Below are 24,280 nucleotides of genomic sequence, written 5' to 3'. Positions count from 1 at the left end.
GGTCTCTGTTGAAGTAGATGGAACTGTGGACCTTGGCAAAAGGGCATGTGTGATCTCATGTATCTATGTGGATGCCTGAGAAATCCTGTAAGGTCCCCAGTTGAGCCCTGGAAGTAGCCAGTGGCTACTCATGGGCCTCATAATATCGAGATCCCAGCAGCGAGTGGAGCTACCATTCATTCTGTGTCAGGTGTCATTGGCTGCAGCCAGAGGCAGGGATGAAAGGAGAGAGGGAGGTGGAAACCTCTTGGTGGAGGGCAGCCAACCTACGACTCCAAATCTCCACCCTCCCGAGTGAATGGTCATGACTGACAAAGAATCATGTAGTTTGCCCTTCGATGCTGCCAATGCAATAGTTTTGAGGGCAGTGGAGGCCTGAGGCTTCTTGCACATGACTCTCATCACCCTCTCATTGTATGAATGGAGGAATACCTATCACTGGTCCTCCAGGATGTTCTTTACCTGGAAAGGGTAGTGTGGGGTTGCCAGGCCTAGATGGAGGCCAGGTGAAGGGCTTAACTGCTGCTTTCTGGCTTTAAGACATGCTCACTTAATGCAGCACCTCAATTTTCATTCACACATTCACTGAGGCATCGATGACGCAGGCTTCTGGCAACCCTGCCCGCGGTAATGGCACTCATCCAGACAAGGAGCAGGAGGTCTCATTGTGGGTTGGCATAGGGCCAGGAGGAGGTAGGGCCTGAACAACAAGACGCAGGAGAGCCTTAATAGGATCAAGAGGCTGGTGAACATGGAGCACTGCAATGTCGAGTATTGGCCTGAGCATGAGTCTATTGCTCACGGTGTTCTTATCTATAGATGAGCAAATCCAGAGATACCCTCGCTTGTCCCAGGATGTGGCTGTGAGTGAATGTCTCATTCGGACTGATGTCAGCTGTTAGCTGCTGAAAGGAGCACTGAGGGCGTATTGGCCAAATTCCTGGGCATTCCTTCAGTCCTGTCCCATTGAAGCTGCGAGAAGACTTTCCCTCAACCCTATTCACCAATTCTGTCTTGTATCAGATCTCTGATACATTGCAGCTTGAATAGACATGCTGTATTATCCTGGCAACATGCACTTCGTTGAATTGTTCACGGAGATTGTTCCCAGAAAAGGTTCACTCAATTCCTAAGTTCCATATATTGAAGTTAACCCTTCAACAGAGTTGACTTGGCTGAAGTTGTTTGATTGCATGATCCCCATTTTCCGCATTTACTGTATATTCGTTCTCCCTAATTACGACAAATCCGGCTCCAATGTTAAGGAATATTTAATAGATCACAACAACTAACCTCACAGATGGTCTTTTCAGTTCTGTTCATTGACTTTCAGGTGTTAACCAAACAATCTGCTTGTTCTGGTTAATAAAATGTCACAGTACACAACTGTTTCCTGAAGGTCAGGTATCTTTCATTCAGATTTTTATGGAGGGTTTTTATAAATGAAATATTTATTGAGCTTGACTGCAGTAAGAAGCACAGTGGAGGGAAGATTCACAGAATGTCAAACAGGTAAATGTAAAGCTTCACTGCACATCTTTCTTTCCGAACCACCAACATTTTCATTTGCAGTTGAGGAAATTATACATTGAAAAGAGATTAACCAGGAAAAGAGCACTCAAAATGACATTTAATCAAATTGATAAACCTCATAACTGCTACTATTGGTGGAGTAAATGTGCCTTCTTTGCTAGTGTACCAATAAACCACACTTGGCAACATTTGACAGCAAATGTCTTTTTATGTCGTGGAACTGTCTTAATTTATTTAACTGTTGGAGAACCTGAGTATAGTTTCTATAAATCCAAGTTATATGACCAAACAATGGTTGTACTTTGTTCAGCTCAGCCTTTGACTGATCAAAAGAGTATTTGAAGATCAGGATCAGATACTTGGGAAGACCACCACTTGTAATTTCCCTTCCAGGTCACTGGTCATCCTGACCTGGAATTATATTGCCATTCCTTCATTGTCACTGGGTCAAAATCTTGAAACTCCCTCCCTAATAGCACTGTGGGTGTACCTACACCCCAGGGCCTGCAGCTGTTCAAGAAGGCATACATCACCAACTTTTCAAAGGCAATTAGGGACGGATAATAAATGCCAGCAAAGCCCACATCCCTCGAATGAATAAAAAACGGCTCTGAATTCCAACAATAAGGTCATGATTTACTGGGTAGCAGTGATCCCCACACTCCGAGATGCCTCAGAGACTTGAACAACACATAACAGGCACCTCAAAGCACTACATGGAGAAATACCAGCAGTGGTGTCTTCACAGGATGTCCCAAATGTGGTGACAAGAAATGTGGTCGAACAGCGGCATCCATTCCAAGCCAATGTGCCCAACATGGAGATGTTAACCACTCAAAACCAACTCCGCTGGGCAGGGTATCTTGTTTGTCTACCCAACGCCAGATTCTAAAAGCATTGGCTCTACCCAAAACTAGTTGCAGCAGAAGACTCCAGGAAGACAGTGGAAATACTTTTGGGTTGTCCTCAAAGCATCCGTGAAGAGGTCAAACATCCCTGCCGACTCATGGGAGACCCTGGCTTGTACCGATCATAATGGAGAAGGCTCATTCGGGAAGGCACTGAACACTTTTTGGGAACTTGTAGAGGTGGAGTTGAGGCACGGAGAGTGTGTAGAAACCTCTAAACAACCCATCTGCCCAATCTTTCGAGCACCAATTACCCCTCAAGTGGCAGAGTCTGCACATAACACATTGGACTTATCAGCAATCTCAGAAGCCATCAGACCAGAATGGTAGCAGCTCATCACCAATCCTAAGGGACTGCCTAAAGACTGAGGTTATAATACAAAGCTGTTATGGGAACATAGGAATTAGGCAAGAAGTAGGCAAATTCAGCCCTTCAAGCCTGCTCCGCCATTCAATCAGATCATGGCTGATCTCTCCTTGGTCTCAAATCCACCTGCCCACCTGTTCCCCACATTCCTTTTCCCGTTTTTATTAGAAATGTATCTATCTCCTTCTTAAAACCATTCAACGATTCAGACTCCACCGCGCTATGGGGCAGCGAGTTCTACAAGTTCACTACCCTTGGCGAGAAGTAGTTCCTCCTCATCTCAGTTTTAAATCTACTGCCTCTCAACCTATACCTGTGACGTCTTGTTTTAGTTATAACCTAGGGTAATCTTGTTTTGGACCCCACTTTAGGTAGTCTCGGCACAGATCCAACTTTACCAAAATCCTAATAAGATGCCACCAAACACAACGACATATTAAAATTGGTGTTTACAGCAGAAACCTTAAGAAAAATCAAATAAAATATTCTCACCAGAAACTCCCTACTAAGATCATTGGCTGAATTTTACCAAGTGTGTCATAATCCTGATGGCGGCCTCCATTCTGGGTCAGAAGCTCATTAGTGGCTGTGGCTGGATTTTGGATGCGATCTTACCGCAGGCAGCTATTTATGGAGCTGCTTCAGGGACCCCTATCTAATTAGGGACAGAGGCCAGGTTTCAGCATCAGACAACCTGTTAGGCAACTGTGTAGGTCTGCTAGCTGCCTTGGCAGTGTGGCCATTATGCAACGCCAGCAGAAGGGCATCATTGATGTCTTCAGTTGGAGTGTAGCATTGCAGCAAGAACTACAATTGCAGACTCAAGTGTCTCCATGAAGTAGCTGCAATGGCATGGCCTTTGCTCGGGGAGGCCTGGGGCTTTGATTTTCAGTTCAGGGTTGAGAAATCGACACACGGATAATTTCTAGCTCCTGACCCCGTGTCACATCTCTATCACTCATGCGATGTAGGCATCAAATGTAAATGCCTAAATCAGCCTGTGGCATGCTCAGCGCCCAATCAGTGGCGCTGAGCGTTACCAGATGGCAGAAACTGCCAACTAATTGGCAAAAGCAGGTGACATCCATGATGAGACTTGCTTCTGTCCAGCAGAAGAGAAGAGGCAGCACCTTGGCACCACACATGGAAGTGGTTGAGCAGCCAAATGTGTATGATCCAGAGTAGGAACCCCAGTTCCCAAAATAATTCATCATTAGAAATGTCTTAAATGTCTGCCCCCATTGAAACCAATAGCTGTGGATTAATGTGCACCAGACTGTTCAAGCTGGACGTCTTACAAATTGAAAATTGCTTTTTTGCCCTTCCCCGTTAGCAAGCTCCGCAAGGAACTAAAAAGGCCTTTAATTGAAGGCAAGTGTGTTCCTGGCTCCCCCGGCCCTCACTTTGAAAATCCCAGAGACATCAGGACATGAATTCACCATCCAGGAGCACTGTTCCCAAAGTGCACCTCCCCCTATTCTGACCCGCATGGGAAATAAAAATCCCAGCCCTGAACACTCCGATTTAATGTTGGCAACTTCATAAAAGGAATCACATGGTTCACACTAGCACCATGAAGGTGCCTCTACTTTCTCGGCTCCTGTCATACCATCGGAAAAATTGAGATCCAATTCCACAAGAGGGGCTAATTGTTCTACAGAGTGTCTTAATTGGTTAAGGTAGCCATGAGTACTGGGAGCCCACCTCTGGGAAAAGAGCATAAAGGCAGGAACATGTTGCAGGACCAGCCAGTTGCGAGCCAATTGTATTTTCCTCACTAATCAAATGGCTGGCAGTGCTCTGGTCCAGCATTGCCACTTTTAGTCATGTCCACTTCTGGGACTGCATCCAATGGTGAGGCACCATGGAGCCAGAATTATATGCAAGTTGTGGAGGGTGCTTACCAGGCCAAAGTCCTGGCGAGGGGGATGTAGAAGGGAATTTCAAATCAGCTAGTGAGATTCACCGACAGATGTAATCTTTTAGGAGACAGGATAGCGAGAAGGGGTTAAATGATTCTTTATAACAAGTTAATATGGACAGTTTGCTCATATGTGAATGCAGTAACAGTATTAAAACAAAAATGAATATGATTTTAAAGTATATATATCAAAGTATTGAATGTATTTTAATCTATAATATGTATTGTTCACCTCAGTCAAAAAGAATAAATGCTGCAAAGTGTCATGGTCAGGTCAGAAGGTTAGAGCTACAAGCTGAGATTCCATTCGTAAGCAAAAGTATGTATTAGAAAGTTTCAAGTTTTTGGGACAAATGTTGTAACTTTATAGCAGCATACATTGTCCAGACATAAGATAATGCATTCCTAGGGCCCAGGAATCACATATCTTTCTGTCTTGGCAATGTTCCTGTGGGAAAGGTTCATCTATGGAAAGTATCCATAGTTACATAGCGACCAGGCAATAAGTTTAGCCAAGATGGGAGGATGTCTGAATTGAATGGACTAATGAGATATCATTGTACTGAGTGGCAGATTGTGATTGACTTAAGTACCTTGCCAAAAACTGTACTGACATGTGAACACTAAATGAAATTGATTTTAAGCTAATGAAGGGGCATATTTAAGATAACAAAAAGGTATAATCATTCTGTATTTTGGCTGAGTGCTTCAGATCTTTGGAGAGGTTTTGCAACTCTGAACCTGAGCTGTTTAACCCTTTGAGGGTCTCCAGAATGGCCGTACGTTTATGTTTTGTTTTTCCTGTATGATTTTTGTGTTTTAAAATAAACTTTATTACGTCTTTTGAACAGAGACTTTGCCTTTTGCGAGTTTTTGAATAGAGTCTAAGTTTTTAGACATAAATTGGCCACCTTTTAAAATTTCCCACAACAGGGGATGAGTGGGTTCAGGTGTTGGGGTGGACAGGAGAGGGGGGAATAGGAAACACAGGGGATGGAAGACCTTGTGAGGGCCTCTGTTAGGCCTAGGGGTCCGACTAAGGAGATATCCTCTACCTTGCTCACCGTCAGTGAAAGCTGCCAGGCTGGAGGTTTGTCATGGGCCTCTCCCACTACTGGTTAAATCCCAGTGGCATTGAGATGAGGCACTTACGACCATTAACTGGTAACTTAAAGGCTTCAATTGCCCCACAGGTAGGCAGGCCTCCTGCCTATTGAGTTTGTGATAATTCTGCTCACAGTTTTCATGGATAACATCCACTTTAAGGAATTAATTAACACTGTAGCTCAGTGATACTTCAAACCAAAGAATATCATCAAGATAGGCAACGCTGAGAAAACAATGGTGCTGAAATTCCATTGAGGATCTAAATAGAAAGATTTATTCATTGATGAAAGGGAATTTTTTTTAGTTGTGTGATTTACTTGCAATGTTTTGCTGCTTTACTTGAAATGTGTTGAGAGGCAGACTTTTATTTAATAATTCACACGGGGAATAGATTTAAATAAAAGAGTGTTAAAGATCTTTATTTATAGTAGTCGACGTTGAAAAATGAACAGATGTGATAACATTCAAGATTAATTCTGTTTTACAGACATGCCTGCAAATTCTAACAAGTGTCTCTCGGACTACTTGGATTTACTGAACTCATCTCCATTAAAACAATGACTAAAAGTAACAGTTAAAAAGTAAAATAATGAACATGTCATCCTTTGTTCTACCGAGTGAGCGATGGCAACCATCCATCTCGGGAGTGGATAAACTGAGCCCAGTCACTTCTGGATTGAACATTGTCAGTTGTGGCAATATAGTACCCATGGCACTGTGATAGCTATGGGTGAGGAGGACACTGCTGAGGGTGGCGGTCCGATGATAATGAGATCTCACTGGTGCCAGTAGCATGATGTGGAGATGCCGGCGTTGGACTGGGGTGAACACAGTTAAGAGTTTTAACAACACCAGGTTAAAGTCCAACAGGTTTATTTGGTAGCAAATACCTATTTGCCAGTGGCATGATCCAGGGCACCTTGCGGCATGGCTTGAATTGGAAGTAGCTGTTCAGCACATTGGCTAGAACTCTACCACCTCGCCCGGCACAAAATCAGCACGGGCGAGGGTCCAACAACAAAAATCTCCATTGACCTCAGGCAGGAATTTACAGTCTCACCCGAGCGAGGCCATAAAATCCCGCCCATAGTGTCCATGGTAAAGCATAGCTCCAGCAACCTATGTCCATTTTCATCCATCTTGCCTGTTCCCTGGTGCCCTATGCATTTTGGCCAAGCTGTGTAATCCATATCCACTTGTGCCTTGAAGTCCCCTAAAAGGTGCAGTCCTTCAGTCTGAGAATTCTGTTGAAGACAGCATCAAATGCCTCATAAAATTAATCCTTAGCATCTGGAATTGGAGTGTGTGTATAGATGCACATGAGGTTAACTTTGCTGATGAGAAGAGTACAAAGTCTGTCAGAGTCTTCAGTGGGGCATGGGAGGGGAGGTTCAATCATCACATGTAGAGTGTTTTTTAATGCAAAACCCACTTCAGGCTAATGTGTTAACTGGTTTCCCCTGTGAGAATAATAGTCTTTCTCTGTAATGGATTCGCTTTGAGCGAGCCGACTTTCTTGGGGAGCAGCAATGTCCACATTGAGCCATGTTTGTTGATCACAGCAGTCTTACGAACATCATCAGCCTGCAGAAGGACATTGGTAAGGCCAGGACGCATGGTCCTGGCATTCCAGCTTGTGATGCAAAAGACTGATGGTGTCTTTGTTTAGTTTGTCTTGACTGGTGCATATCAGCAACCTACCTGTTGAGAGTTGACTCTCTAAAGGGGATTTTCACAGTAACTTCATTGCAGTGTTGATGCAAGCCTACTTGTGACTAATAAATAAACTTTAACTCCATTGAAGCAAGCAGGCTGTGCCAAAGCAGCATCGAATTGACTGGGGACTGCCCAGCTTGAGACAGGTGGTAGCTATCCAATGAGACGTGATGATCTGACCTGTCATTGGGAGTAAACCCTGGTACTCGTGTTCTACACAAGTTAAGCATAAGCTTATAAACTGTAACTGTTGCTTCCGGTGTTGTGCCAATGTAAACCACAAAGCTGGAGTGTCCTCTCCAAACTGCAGGCCTGTGTGAATGGTATGGAAACCAAGCATCAGGATTACCCTCTCTCAGAGCAAAGGAAAAGATGAAAGCATTACTGTTTGGTAACAGCTTTGCTGCAGGAGTTGCCAGGAAGCTGCCTGATAGGTGACAGATTACCACCTACAGGACTCCACTCTGGATTTTTCTCAGGGTTTACTGCCTTAGCTTTCTTCCCTCCAGTGACACTCAGAAGGCAGTGGAGCCTTTTAGCCATAGCTGGGCTTCTGCTTTGTGGCCATCAGAGTATAACCACAAACTGGTGAGTCTGTATGTCACGTGTCTGGGGGTTTTGTTGGATGATTTTAGCATTTCCGAGATCAACATCGTGCATAATTAAAGAAGTTTGCCTTGGTCTATTTATACGCTGACTCATATTATTTTCACAGCTTAGCTATGTCACCCTGACACTTTTCTGAGGGATGATGTAATACTCTATCCAAATTTTTTAACACCCCCATATTGGGTTATTTAGTTTTTTTTGTTTGTTTTGAGAACTTTCACTCTCTTACTCATTTTTTGAACTCTCAAATGTATTCATATCACCATTTAGTTTCTTCAAAGAAGAAAGAAAGAAAGAAAGAAGAAAGAAAGAAAGAACAATACAGCACAGGAACAGGCCCTTCGGCCCTCCAAGCCCGCGCCGCTCCCTGGTCCAAACTAGACCATTCTTTTGTATCCCTCCATTCCCACTCCGTTCATATGGCTATCTAGATAAGTCTTAAATGTTCCCAGTGTGTCCGCCTCCACCACCTTGCCTGGCAGCGCATTCCAGGCCCCCACCACCCTCTGTGTAAAATATGTCCGTCTGATATCTGTGTTAAACCTCCCCCCCTTCACCTTGAACCTATGACCCCTCGTGAACGTCACCACCGACCTGGGGAAAAGCTTCCCGCCGTTCACCCTATCTATGCCTTTCATAATTTTATACACCTCTATTAAGTCTCCCCTCATCCTCCGTCTTTCCAGTGAGAACAACCCCAGTTTACCCAATCTCTCCTCATAACTAAGCCCCTCCATACCAGGTAACATCCTGGTAAACCTCCTCGGTACTCTCTCCAAAGCCTCCACGTCCTTCTGGTAGCGTGGCGACCAGAACTGGACGCAGTATTCCAGATGCGGCCGAACCAACGTTCTATACATCTGCAACATCAGACCCCAACTTTTATACTCTATGCCCCGTCCTATAAAGGCAAGCATGCCATATGCCTTCTTCACCACCTTCTCCACCTGTGACGTCACTTTCAAGGATCTGTGGACTTGCACACCCAGGTCCCTCTGCGTCTCTACACCCTTTATGGTTCTGCCATTTATCATATAGCTCCTCCCTACATTATTTCTACCAAAATGCATCACTTCGCATTTATCAGGATTGAACTCCATCTGCCATTTCTTTGCCCAAATTTCCAGCCTATCTATATCCTTCTGTAGCTTCTGACAATGCTCCTCACTATCTGCAAGTCCTGCCAATTTTGTGTCGTCCGCAAACTTACTGATCACCCCAGTCACACCTTCTTCCAGATCATTTATATAAATCACAAACAGCAGAGGTCCCAATACAGAGCCCTGCGGAACACCACTAGTCACAGGCCTCCAGCCAGAAAAAGACCCTTCCACTACCACCCTCTGTCTTCTGTGACCAAGTCAGTTCTCCACCCATCTAGCCACCTCCCCCTTTATCCCATGAGATCCAACCTTTTTCACCAGCCTACCATGAGGGACTTTGTCAAACGCTTTACTAAAGTCCATATAGACGACATCCACGGCCCTTCCCTCGTCAACCATTTTGGTCACTTCTTCAAAAAACTCCACCAGGTTAGTGAGGCATGACCTCCCTCTCACAAAACCATGCTGACTATCATTAATGAGTTTATTCCTTTCTCAATGCGCATACATCCTATCTCTAAGAATCTTCTCCAACAACTTCCCCACCACGGACGTCAAGCTCACTGGCCTATAATTACCCGGGTTATCCTTCCTACCCTTCTTAAATAACGGGACCACATTAGCTATCCTCCAATCCTCTGGGACCTCACCTGCGTCCAGTGACGAGACAAAGATTTGCGTCAGAGGCCCAGCGATTTCATCTCTCGTCTCCCTGAGCAGCCTTGGATAGATTCCATCAGGCCCTGGGGATTTGTCAGTCTTTAAATTCTCTAACAAACCTAACACTTCCTCCTTTGTAATGGAGATTTTCTCCAACGGTTCAACACTCCCCTCCGAGACACTCCCAGTCAACACATCCCTCTCCTTTGTGAATACCGACGCAAAGTATTCATTTAGGATCTCCCCTACTTCTTTGGGCTCCAAGCATAATTCCCCACTTTTGTCCCTGAGAGGTCCGATTTTTTCCCTGACAACCCTTTTGTTCCTAACGTATGAATAAAATGCCTTGGGATTCTCCTTAATCCTGTCTGCCAAGAACATTTCGTGACCCCTTTTTGCTCTTCTAATTCCCCGTTTGAGTTCTTTCCTACTTTCTTTGTACTCCTCCAGAGCTCCCTCCGTTTTTAGCTGCCTGGACCTACCATACGCCTCTCTTTTCTTTTTGACCAGTCCCTCAATTTCCCTGGTTATCCATGGTTCTCGAATCCTACCCTTCCTATCCTTCTTTTTAACAGGCACATGCCTGTCCTGTAGCCCTAACAACTGTTCCTTAAAAGACTCCCACATGCCAGATGTGGATTTACCTTCAAACAGCCACTCCCAATCAAGAGCTGCCAATTTCTGCCTAATCCCACTAAAGTTAGCCTTCCCCCAATCCAACACCTTACCCTTGGGACACCACTCATCCTTTTCCATCGCTATCCTAAAGCTAACAGAATTGTGGTCACTATTTGCCACATGTTCCCCTACCGAAACTTTGAAGACCTGACCGGGCTCATTCCCCAGTACGAGGTCCAGTATAGCCCCCTCTCTAGTCGGGCTATCTACATATTGTTCCAAAGAACCCTCCTGTATGCATTTTACAAATTCCTCCCCATTCAGAGTCCCTGCTCTCAGCGATTTCCAGTCTATACCAGGGAAATTGAAGTCTCCCACTACAACAACCCTATTTTTCCTGCACCTATCCAGTATCTCCTGACATATCACAACCTGGAATATACTCTTTGGTTAACTAGCCTCCTTGCCATAATACTGTTTCAGCATATTTCTGTGACACATTGGTTGGTGTTTCCTTCTATCCAATGTACTATTTACATAGTTTATCTTATCGAGTCTCTTTTTAACGTCATAAGGTTCACCAAATCTAGCCTTTTAGTGGTTCACCTGGCAGAGGTAATAGAACAAGTACTTTATCCCCAGGTTTAAGATTCAAGTTTCAGCTGTCTTACCTGCTCAGTTTTCGTTACTTGTTGGGAAATCTTAAAATATTCCTGGGCTAGTCTTTCCCAAAACTTGGACACGTAATCTGAGAAAGTAATTTCTTCTCCCTGGGCTATAACGTTTTCCTTAATGAATGTTAAGTGGTTCCCTTACCTCATGCTCATTGGCTAACTCATAAGGATTGAAACCTTTATAATACCAATGAAATTTGTTTAGCCCATTTCTTGGCTTACTCTAGACGGAAAGCTCTAATCATAGTTTTAAAATTCATTAGCATTTTTCCAGTGTCTCTCAGACTGTGGATAGTGTTCAGATCAATATTCCTAAACACCATGTTGCTTTCTGGAAAACTCATGACATGAAATTGGATCTGTGGTCAGACTGAGCCTCTCTGGGTAACAACATACCTGATGAAAATGTGAATTCGCACCTTCAATTAGCATCTCTGCAGTAATTTTGCTTTAGGGTGTTGCTCCTTGGGAATCAGGTAATCCATGTTGGTTCAAAGATACCCTGTTTTGATTTTAGGGAAGGGCCTCACACAATCCACTAGAATCCTACAAAATAATTCACCTGGGCTGGTATTTTACAACCTCGCATGGGCGAGGCTCGTAAAATCCCGCTTGAGGCCAATGGAGTATTCTGTTCTGCGAGCCGCGCCTACCCCAATTCCGGGGTGGGTGTGGCAGTAAAATTCCGGCTTAAGTGGCTTCGGGATCAATGGTGCCTGTTCAATTGACAGTTGGGATTGTCATGTATGACAAGTCTTGCAGAATTTAACGCAACCCTGGTTAATAAAAGTGTTTCACTACTTTCTTAATTCTAAATGACCTGCCATCGGGACCTTCTTAACATTTCCCTGTGATAACTGGAAGGAACAACTATTTCATGGACTACTATCTTCTCCTCACCTGCTGGCCTCTGAGGAAGTCTCTACTTTTTCACCGATATTTCATTATTTCTGGTAGTAACATTAGTGATCCTTTCTCAGTCTTCTTCAGAATATGTCAAGATAATCCCCACAAACCAGGGTCAGCCTGCTGAGCTTCAATGAAAGAAGAATAATTCATCCGCATTATTTGCAGGGCCTTTAACCTCATTCAGCTTCCCAAAAAAAGGTTCTATCAAACCAAACACCTGTATTATCCTCCTTCTCAATTGATTCTGCATAGCCTTATAGCCTCCGCCATAACTACCACACAATCTGGAAATGATCTTCCTCCTGCAAAATCTCAGTTTCTTTCACCATAGCCAGCTCTTTAAGACTCTTGGAAATACTAATATTCTCAAAGCTGCCAAATTATTACCCAGTATAAAATCTACCCCTTCAGTAGGTAAACTAAGAACAATTCCCATATTAACAACTCTGTTTATTAAATCACTTCATAAATTAACTTTATAAAAGACAACAGATTTATAACTACCATGAATACTCTCTATCAATACTTTCTCTTTCATCCAATCATCTGGAAGACAAATCATAGCATCCAGAAGTTTTGGTTTCCGATCTCAGTTTCAGCCTTAGTTTCTTAGCAACTGGAAGGATTACTTTCCTTTCTCATTTCCTTTTTCAGTTTCTCTTTACAATTTCTCTTTAAGGTCTGACCCAAAAAGTACAAGCTTTGACCATGGTTTCCATCACAACATCAAAGCTGTCTCATTCACCAAAGTGTGTGGTTCTGAAGCAATTTCCAGTCTGTGTTTTCTATTCCAAAAAGTACAGATGGAGATTGTGGGGATTGATGACTTAGTTACATTTTTAGTAAATGTTGTTTGCAGACAGTGAGTGGAGTGACAGACAACAGTGGACAACGGTCTTGTGTGAGAGAATTGCATGATTGGAATTACAATCTGTTGCAACTTCGGTTTGGAAAGGATATTTTATTTCACTGAATGATACAGTGAATCTGTGAGAATTTGTGATTATACCTTTTAATTTAGGCACCTTTTTTAAACCATTCTAGCTTGGAAGGTCCCTCTGATCAGTGCACTTTTGCCATAGTTCTTGATTTTTGGACAGACTGTAGACATACTCTAGTACTTTCTTGTCACTTGTTTATTAGTGCTACATCTCAACAGATTATAGAATAGGTATGCTATTCCTGAGATGGTGCATTGCTACGCTCCTCTCTTGCCTAATACAGGACTAACTGATGTCAGCCATACATTAGTATCGACATCATAGATGAGCATATCCATTTTGTTAATTCAATTAAAATTAACTGTTAATAAACAATCCCAAGTCATTGGGATCTTTGGTTAAAGTGTGCATGCACCATAACTAAGTTTTGCTTTGGGCTAACATAGGTGTCAAAGGCTTTGACAATGATCTCAAGCCCTCAGTGGACTCCTCCACTCCCAGCCTAAAAAGAACATTGTATGCTATAGCATTAAGTAAAGGAGCTGATTTAATACTTCTGTTCTTTTGTATAAATGCTTGATGCTGCTCCTCCACTGCTGTCTTCATGGTGTCTTTGATAGTCCCTCTGATCTGTGAACTATTGGCATGGTTCTTGGTTATTGATATGGAGATGACGGGGCAGTGCTCCGAAAGCTTGTGGCTTGTGCTACCAAATAAACCTGTTGGACTTTAACCTGGTGTTGTGAGACTTCTTACTCTTGGTTATTGGACAGATAGGGTCACGACAGGATCGTGAATGAAGCCCAATCCATCACTCAAATCAGCCTCACATCCATTGACTCTGCCGACACTTCCCACTGCCTCAGAAAAGAAGCCAGCATAATCAAGGACACCACCTACCCCAGACATTCTCTCTTCCACCTTCTTCCATCAGGAAAAAGATACAAAAGTCTGAGATCGCATACCAACTGACTCAAAAACAGCTTCTTCCCTGCTGCTGTCAGACGTTTGAATGGACTTATCTTGCATTAAGTTGATCTTTCTCTACACTCTAGCTATGACTGTAACACTACATTCTGCACTCTCTTGTTTCCTTCCCTATGTACGGCATGCTTTGTCTGTATAATGCGTAAGAAACAATACTTTTCACTGTATACTAATACATGTGACAATAATAAATCAAATCAAATCAAATCAAAGATTGTAGTCACACTGTGATACTTGTTTAAACTTGTTTATTAGTACTAAACAGGTTAGACTGTAGGAAAGTTGCTCCTGAGCACAGTGTGTCCCAACCTCTCTCTTGAGAATCTAATACATGATTGACTGATGTCAGTGATACATCATCATTTACAGCATAGATTAGTATATAGTCTGTTTACCCTTTATACTACCTTTTTATCAGAACATCTTCAATATAGTTGCTGCTGTCTATACCAGATACAACTTCTCATTCGCTGAACTTTTCAATGGATTCTCTACCGTGGGTGTTTTGACCTATTTTAGGCTGTGCCCATGTCCGCTCTTGCATATTTATATAGAAAGAAACATAGAAACATAGAAAAACTACAGCACAAAACAGGCCCTTCGGCCCCACAAGTTGTGCCGAACATATCCCTACCTTTTAGGCCTACCTATAACCCTCCATCCTATTAAGCCCCATGTACTCATACAGGAGTCTCTTAAAAGACCCTATTGAGTTTGCCTCCACCACCACTGACGGCAGCCGATTCCACTCGCCCACCACCCTCTGTGTGAAAAACTTCCCCCAAACATCTCCCCTGTACCTACCCCCCAGCACCTTAAACCTGTGTCCTCTCGTAGCAGCCATTTCCACCCTGGGAAAAAGCCTCTGAGAGTCCACCTGATCTATGCCTCTCAACATCTTATATACCTCTATTAGGTCTCCTCTCATCCTATGTCTCTCCAAGGAGAAAAGACCAAGCTCCCTCAGCCTATCCTCATAAGGCATGCCACTCAATCCAGGCACCATCCTTGTAAATCTCCTCTGCACACTTTCAATCTTTTCCACATCCTTCCTGTAATGAGGCGACCAGAACTGAGCACAGTACTCCAAGCGGGGTCTGACGAGGGTCTTATATAGCTGCATCATTATCCCCGGACTCCTAAACTCAATCCCTCGATTGATAAAGGCCAGCACACCATACGCCTTCTTAACCACCTCCGCCACCTGCGGGGCCGATTTTAGAGTCCTATGGACCCGGACCCCAAGGTCCTTCTGATCCTCTACAGTACTAAGAGTCTTTCCCTTTATATTGTACTCCTTCATCCCATTTGACCTGCCAAAATGGACCACTACGCATTTATCTGGGTTGAAGTCCATCTGCCACTTCTCCGCCCAGTCTTGCATCCTATCTATGTCCCTCTGTAACTTCTGACATCCCTCCAGACTATCCACAACCCCACCAACCTTCGTGTCGTCGGCAAACTTACCATCCCATCCCTCCACTTCCTCATCCAGGTCATTTATGAAAATGACAAACATCAAGGGTCCCAGAACAGATCCCTGGGGCACACCACTGGTGACCGACCTCCATTTAGAAAAAAACCCATCTATACCCACTCTCTGCCTCCTTTGGGCAAGCCAGTTCTGGATCCACAGGGCAGCAGCCCCTTGGATCCCATGCCCTCTCACTTTTTCTAGAAGCCTTGCATGGGGGACCTTATCGAACGCCTTGCTAAAATCCATATAAACCACATCTACCGCTTTCCCTTCGTCAATGTGTTTAGTCACATTTTCGAAGAACTCCACCAGGCTCGTAAGGCATGATCTGCCTTTGACAAAGCCATGCTGAGTATTCTTGAGCATACTAAACCTCTGTAAATGCTCATAAATCTTGTCCCTCAGGATCTTCTCCATCAGCCTACCAACCACTGAGGTTAGACTCACCAGTCGGTAATTTCCTGGGCTATCCCTATTCCCCTTCCTGAAAATAGGAACCACATCCGCAATCCTCTGGCACCTCCCCAGTCTCCATCGACGACGCTCTGCAATCTCTTCCCTCGTCTCCCACAGTAACCTGGGGTACATCCCATCCGGACCCGGCGACTTATCTATCTTGATGCCATTCAAAGATTCCAGCACAACCTCTTTGTTAAATTCCACATACTCAATCTTTTCAGTCCACCGCAAGCCCACAGTACATCCACCCAGGTCCTTCTCCTCTGTGAAAACCGAGGCAAAATACTCATTAAGCACCTTTGCCATTTCTACTGGTTCCCTACAGATTTTCCCACCTTCACCTTTTATAGGCCCTATTCCTTCACGTCTCATCCTTTTACTCTTCACATATTTATAGAACGCCTTCGGGTTTTCCTTAATCCTACCTGCCAAGGCCTTCTCGTGACCTCTTCTGGCTCTCCTAATTTCCTTCTTTAGTCCCTTCCTACAAGCCGTATACTCATCTAGATCCCTACCTTCGCCAAGCTCTCTGAACCTTTTGTACGCTTTCCTTTTCTTCTCGACTAGGTCCCACACAGCTTTCATGCACCACGGTTCCTTTAACCGACCAACTCCTCCCTGTCTACTCGGAACATTGTCCTCTAGAACTCTAGACAGACATTCCTTGAAAAACTGCCATCTCTCTTCAGTACATTTCCCCGAGAATACCTCCTTCCAATTTACTCCTCTAATTTGCTGCCTTATGTCTTCATATTTCCCCTTACTCCATATAAACGCTTTCCTAGCTTGCCTGATCCTCTCTTTTTCAAATGCAAGCATAAAGGAGATAGAGTTATGATCGCTATCCCCAAGATGCTCTCCCACTGAGAGATCTGACACCTGTCCAGGTTCATTGGTCAGTATCAGATCAAGTACAGCCTCTCCTCTTGTAGGCTTGTCCACATGCTGTGTCAGGAAACCCTCCTGAACACACCTAACGAACTCCTCCCCATCCAATCCCCTTACCCTAGGGATATTCCAATCTATGTTTGGGAAATTAAAGTCTCCCATCACAACAACTCTGCTATTATTGCATCTCTCCAGGATCTGTTTCCCTATCTGCTCCTCCACCTCCCTGTTACTATTGTGCGGCCTATAGAAAACTCCCAGCAAAGTGATCGACCCCTTCCCACTCCGAACTTCCACCCACAGAGACTCTGTAGACAATCCCTCCATAGCATACACCTTCTCTACAGCTGTGACACTATCCCTGATCAGTAATGCCACTCCACCCCCTCTCTTGCCTCCCTCCCTGTCCTTCCTGAAACATCTGAATCCCGGCACCTGGAGTATCCAATCCTGTCCCTGAGACATCCAAGTCTCCGTAATGGCCACCACATCACACTTCCAGGCATCGATCCACGCTCTGAGCTCATCCCCTTTATTCACTATACTTCTGGCATTAAAGTCAACACATCTCAATCCTTTGGTCTGAGCTCTCCCCTTCTCTGTTCCCAGTCCACCTGCCCTCTTGCACTGTCCAGAACCCTTCTCTGTTTGCGAGCTAACTTCCTCGCTCCCAGTCAACTCGTCTTGATCCCCTCCCTCCAACCTATCTAGTGTAAACTCTCCCCAGTAACCTTAGCCAACCTTCCCGCCAGGATATTGGTCCCCCTGGGATTCAAGTGCCACCCGCTTTGTGTGTACAGGTCACACCTGCCCCTAAAGAGGTCCCAATGGTCCAGGAACCTGAATCCCTGCCCCCTGCACCAGTCCCTCAGCCACACATTCATCCTCCACCTCACTCCATTCCTGCCCTCACCCTCCCGTGGCACAGGCAGCAATCCTGAGATTACTACCTTTGCTTTCCTCCTTCTCAGCTGTCTCCCTAATTCCCTATACTCTCTTTTCATGACCCCTTCCCCCTTCCTTCCCACATCAGCGGTACAATATGTACCGCTACCTCTGGCTCCTCTCCCCCCTCAGGATTTCTGGGAGTCAACCAGCGACATCCTGGATCCCGGCCTCAGGGAGGCAGACCACCATCCGAGACTCCCGCCTGCCTCCGCAAAACCGCCTGTCCGACCCCCTTACTGTCGAGTCCCCGATTAACACTGCCTTCCTCCTCTTGTCCTTAGCCCTCTGAGTTACAGGGCTGGACTCCACTCCGGAGACACGGCCACTGCTGCTTCCCCCAGGCGGGCTGTCCCCCCCAGCAGTACTCAGGCAGGAGTACTTGTTGTGTAGGGGCACATCCACCGGGGTGCTCTCAATCACCCGAGCTTTACCCTTCCTGGCCGTCACCCAATTGGCCTCCACCCGTGACCCTGGTGTGACCACCTGATGACAGCTCTTGTCTATCACCTCCTCATTCTCCCTGAACAGCCTAAGATCCTCGAGCTGCAGTTCCAGCTCCTTAACACGGTCCCTCAGGAACCGCAGCTCGACACACCCCTCACAGATGTGGATGTCCGGGAGGCCAGGTGCCTCCAGGACCTCCCACATCCTACACTGGGAACAACACACTGACTTCACACTCATATTTGATCCTTTATACCAAGGTACACAGAGAAAAGTTAATAAGGATTAAAAACTCACCCCTGCTCGCCCTGTCCCCCGAAGTCCTGTGAGCCAAAGACCTTATAGCTCACACTCTGCTTCCCACACACTCCCCTGCCCGCTCCCGACACTGCCCGCTGTATACTGCAGCCTACCTTTTATACTTCGCGCGCTTAAAAAACCCTTCCCCGACTCCTTAGCAGCCCACTTCCGGTTTTCAGTTTAAAATTAAGAAAAGAAAAATACTACTCGAAAAATAATGGCAAAAAAAACACCAACTAAATAAATAAATCTCTCACCAGCACTCCTGCCACAAATCACTCCCTCTCTGCTTGCTCCAGTGGAACAATGAGGGTGATCCTTCCAGGTAACTGACTTTTAAAGTTAAAAAGTAAGGCGGAGTTGACCTGCTGCTCCATAAACAAAAATAGCAGAAGTACCAGTCTATGTACTCTTCAAAACACACACAGCTACTGCTGTTGTTATTAACTTCCCCTTTCATTACATATAAACTGTAGTCAAGTCTGACTGGACATCTGATGCTGAATTGGGTCGAATATGATGAATCATATTTTGTTCTCTGTCTGTTTTTCTTCACTCACCCCTCCAGTTATTTCATAGCCGCCAGGGGCCTCATGTTACCCCATTCACACAAGTAATTGTTCCTTTTGCATGGCCCTGGACAATGAATGTTGGCCGTCTGTTCAACAATGAAGGGGGTCAGTATAACAAACCAGATTTTGCCATCACCCAGCATCCATTTTTCAGCCGTGGTCACTGGATAGCTATTGCTGTTGGGAAGTCTGATGGATGCTTTCTCTTACTCAACTCAGGGACTTTGAAACTAATGGCCTGACTGAAACCAGCTAATGTAACAGAGATGAAAAACTGAGTTTGGTATAGATGGCTCAATATCACATCATCTGGGTGTTTTTATTGAAAGAGCCACAAAACCTTTTAAAAATCTATTTGAAGAGAGCAGTTATGATGGCAAAATCTGGGACGCTATGCTTATGAAAGAGGAAAGAAATGTTTTATTTATGGGCATTTTATTTTGATTAATTATATAGCTTGAAATAACTCCCAATATAATAAGCTATATGTTTATGCAGTGACTGAACAAATTAACCATCCTGATTTTAACAGTAACACAAAGTAGGAAAGAAAATACAATCTACACTAAATTTAGGTTCGATTTTGTGTGTGGAATAATTACTGAAAAGAAACATCTTTTCAAAAAAAACCTTCCAACATTTAAGTCTGCTTCACAAGGATTGGACCTGTATTCTCTGCAGTTGGGAAGAATGGGTGGTGCTGGTCGTTGAAACCTATACTGTTGTGAAGGGATTTGATAGGGTGGACACTGAGAGGTAATGGTCAGAAATTTCCGGTCCCATTTTCAGTGGACGGGTTTGGTGACGGGAACGGAAAATCTCGCAAGAAGCCCAAATCGTGTTTTACACCGACGTAAATGCGTGACACGATTGTCCCCTCCCCTGACAGTGACGGTATGCATTTCCCGACGTTGAATGTTGGGAACATCATCGGAGTACATTATCATCTCATCATCAGGCCTCTGTCCCTGAATCATTCCCCTTGCAAACCTGGTAAGAAAGTCCATTCACATTGGCATGAGGACGGGATGGTGTGAAACCTGACTGGTCTTCCAAGGTGGTGAGCAAATCTCCCAGAGGAGGTTAATGTATCACTCATGGGAGAGAGGGCCCCTGGGAACTGCTAGAGCACTACCTGGTCAATACCTGGTCACTAGGTGGGCAGTGGCAGGGGCAGTGCCAGGGAGCAGTGCCAGGGGAAGTGCCCAGGCAGTTACAATGACAGTACCAGGGGCAGTGCCCAGGCAGTGCCGGAGCAATGCCAGGGGGGCTGTGCCTGGGCAGTGCTGGGACAGTGTCAGGGGGCTGGCCTGAGGAACAATGCCTGAGCTGTGCCAGCGTGTGGGGGTGTTCCAAGTGAATTATGGTGTACTGGTGTGACATGTAAAAATTACACCCTGATCTTTGGTGGACTAAGTTGCTGACAGATTGGCTCAATCTGATCCCACCTAACCAGTGTTACATCATGGGGCTCCCTCCTTTATGTTCTTCAGACTAAATCCGGGTTGATATGGTGGAGAAAGCCACAGACACCACTTTTCCTGCCCGCTATCGGTCTTTGTAGATATCCAGGAAAATTCCACCCGGGGTGGATTTACAGTGAAACACACCATTCCTAGGCACAGGACCCCAACCAACACTGGCCACCCTGTTGTACTGTCAGACCCGGTACTGGAACACTCAGAGTCAGCTCAGCTAGACTGCACATCAACATGGCCAAACAGTTAGCAGGGCATCCAATCAAAGGCTGTTATTCGCTGCATATGCTGCTGATAGACTCAAACAAGTCAAAATGAAGGTGAACACAGGACCCCACTAACTGTAAATCCACCTCTGGATTCCACCCATTGATTCCGCTGTCGGAGAATCTAAACCACGAGAGTCACAGTCTCAGGATAAGGGTCTGATAATTTCAGAGATGAGAAGAAATTGCTTCACTCAAAGGGTTATGAATCTTTGATTACACTAAAGGGCTATAGAGACTTCATCGTTAAAGATATTTAAATACACTTAAAGCTAGGATAGACAGATTTTTGATCTCTCAGAGAATGAAGGGACATAGTAAGCGGGTGGGAAATCATAGCTGAAGCCAAAGATTGGCCATGATCGTATTGTGTTTCGTATATTCTCATGCATCTCACTAGGGCTGCTTTGGTATATGTGGAGGGCATGCTTGGAGCAGCACCACTCATACCTAAAAATGAAGTGTCAACCCGGTGAAACCACAGCACAGGCCTACTAGCATGTCAAACCCTGTAAGCAGCATGCAGTAGACAAATCCAGTACCAACAGATTAGATGTAAGTTCTGCTGTCCTGCCACATCCAGTCGTGAATTGTGGTGGACAATTAAACAACTCACTGTGGGAGGAGGCTCCACAAATATCCCCGTCCTGAGTGATGGGGTAGCTGAGAACATCAGTGCAACGGGCTGAAGCATTCACAATAATCTTCAGCTAGAAGTGCTGAGTGGATGATCCATCTCGGCCTCCTCTTGAGGTCCCCAGCATCACCGCTGCCAGTCTTCAGCTAATTCGATTTATTCCACGTTATATCAAGAAATGGGTGAAGGCACTGGATACTGCAAAGGCTATGGGCCCTCTCTAACAATGTTCCAGCAATAGTACTGAAGACGTGCTCCAGAGCTAGCCAGACCCTTAGCCAAGCTATTCTAGTGCAGCGGCAGCACTGGCATTTACCCAGCAATGTGGAAAATTGCCCAGGTACACCCTCTCCACAAAATGCAGGACAAATCCAACCCAGCGAATTACCATTCAATTAGTCTATTCTCGATCATCAGCAAAATGATGGAAGGTGTTGTTGATAGTGATCTCAAGTGGCACTCACTCAGTAATAAGTACACTCAAGAGGAGGCCAAGATGGATCATCCACTCGGCACTTCTAGCTGACGATTATTGTGAATGCTTCAGCCTATTGCACTGACTATCAGTTTGGGTTCCTGCAGGGCCACTCATCTCTTCATTACAGCCTTAATCAAAACATGGACAAAAGAACGAGACTCCAGAAGTGAGGGAAGAGTGACTGTCCTTGACATCAAGGCAGCATTTGACCCAGTATGGCCACAAGGAACCCTAGTAAAACTGGAGTCACTGGGAATTAGGGGGATAATGCTCCGCAGCTTGGAGTTATACCTAACGCAAAGGGAGACGGTCGTTAGTGGTCAATCATCTCAGTCCCGGGACATTGCTCGGGACATCCCGGGAGTTTCTCAAGGTAGTGTCCTCAGACCAACCATTTTCAGCTGCTTCATCAGTCAGATCGAGCTAACTTCAGCTGCTTCACCAATGATCTTCCTTCCATCATTAGGTCAGAGGTGGGGATGTTCCCTACTGATTGCACAATGTTCAGCATCATTCCTGTCTTCTCCCATACTGAAGCAATCAGTGTCCGTATGCAGCAAGACCTGAACAACTTTCAGGCTTGGGCTGATAAGTGGCAGGTAACGCTCACTACAAGTGCTGGGAGTTACCATTGACCAGACACTGCACTGGAATGCAATATAAATACTGTGGTTACAAGGGTAGGTCAGAGTCTGCAAAATCTGTAGCATGTAACTCACTTCCTGATTCGCCAAGCCTGTCTGCCATCTACAAGGTCCAAGTCAGGAGTGTGATGGAATACTCTATACTTGTCTGGATGGGCATAGCTCCAACAACACTCCAGAAGTTTGACACTATTCCTGACAAAGCAGCATGCTTAACTGGCATCCCATCCACCACCCTCAACATTCATTCTCTCCACCACCAACCCACAGTGGAAATGTGTACTGCAACAACTCATTAAGGCTCCTCAACAGCACCTTACAAACCTCTGACCTCTACCACCTAGAAGGACAATGTCCACAGGCACATGGGAACAGCACCACTTGCAAGTTCCTCTCAAAGTCACTCACCATCCTGACTTGGAAATATATCGCTATTCCTTCACTGCCACTGGGTCAAAATCCTGGAATTCCCTCCCTCACAGCACTGTGGGTGTACCTACACCATGTGACTGCAGCAGTTCACGAAGTAAGCTCACCACCACCTTCTGAAGGGTAATTAGGAGTGGACAATAAATGCTGGTCTAGCCATACCTTGCAAAGGAATTTTTTTTTTCCTGGATATTGCTGTGGGCAACCTGGGGGGAAAAATACTGTACTAAAAAATCGGCAGGTCTGGCAGCATCTGTGGAGAAGGAAACAGTTAACACAGCTCTGAAGAAGAGTCATACTGACTCAAAATGTTAACTCTGTTTCTCTCTCCAGAGATACTGCAGACCTGCTGAGCTTTTTCAACATTTTCTGCTTATATTTCAGATCTCCAAAATCTGTTTCATTTTGCATTAATAAAGTGTCTTTCTGATTTTTATTTTTATTAAACACTTTCACTTTTAGTTGTTCAAAATTGGAGATGAGGTCAAAAAAACGTTTTGACCAGATGGGGAGGTCATTTCATGACACCTTCAGGAAAATGATCAACCAAAGATGGAATCATTAATGCCCGTTAGTACACGTTATTAGCTGTATGGTTCGTCTCCAATTGGTGCAGACTCAAATGTTCATAGAAACAGAAAATGCAGTTTGATGCTTTTTTGTCTAAGCTGTCACATTCGAAAACATTTTAATTCTTTCAACATGTTTCATTCCTTTCTTATGACAATAGGACAATATTAAATGAACTCTGCCAGCGGCAGTTGAGGCAAAGGTCACTAGATGTTTCTGAACGGCAATTGAGTCTGTTGTGATTCTGTACTTGAAGATATTTGAAAGTCATTTACACTTGGATGCTTTCTTAGTTTATCTATGTTGGAATAAATAATTCAGACTGGCCCAAAGTTTCTGCATCACTGCTCCTTTTCGTTTGGTGATATGAATGAACAATAAATAGTCTCTTGGTTGTTAATTTTTAAAGAAATTCTTTGGAACACTTAATGCTTGAGGAAATATGACACAAACTGAAATGTGGTTCATGTAGTTTTATAACATTTCCTATTCACTGCCTTCCCCATATTACATATCGTGATTAGTTAGGGGGAACTTCTGTGTTGTCAAGATTAAGTTATGTCTGACTAATTTAGTTAAATTATTTGAGGAGGTAACAAATATAAAATAGTTTTTATGTTTGTTTTGCATAGACTTC

The sequence above is a fragment of the Mustelus asterias genome, chromosome 5 (assembly GCF_964213995.1).
Source record: "Mustelus asterias chromosome 5, sMusAst1.hap1.1, whole genome shotgun sequence".
Taxonomy (NCBI): Eukaryota; Metazoa; Chordata; class Chondrichthyes; order Carcharhiniformes; family Triakidae; genus Mustelus; species Mustelus asterias.
Note: the sequence above shows the minus strand (reverse complement) of the source record.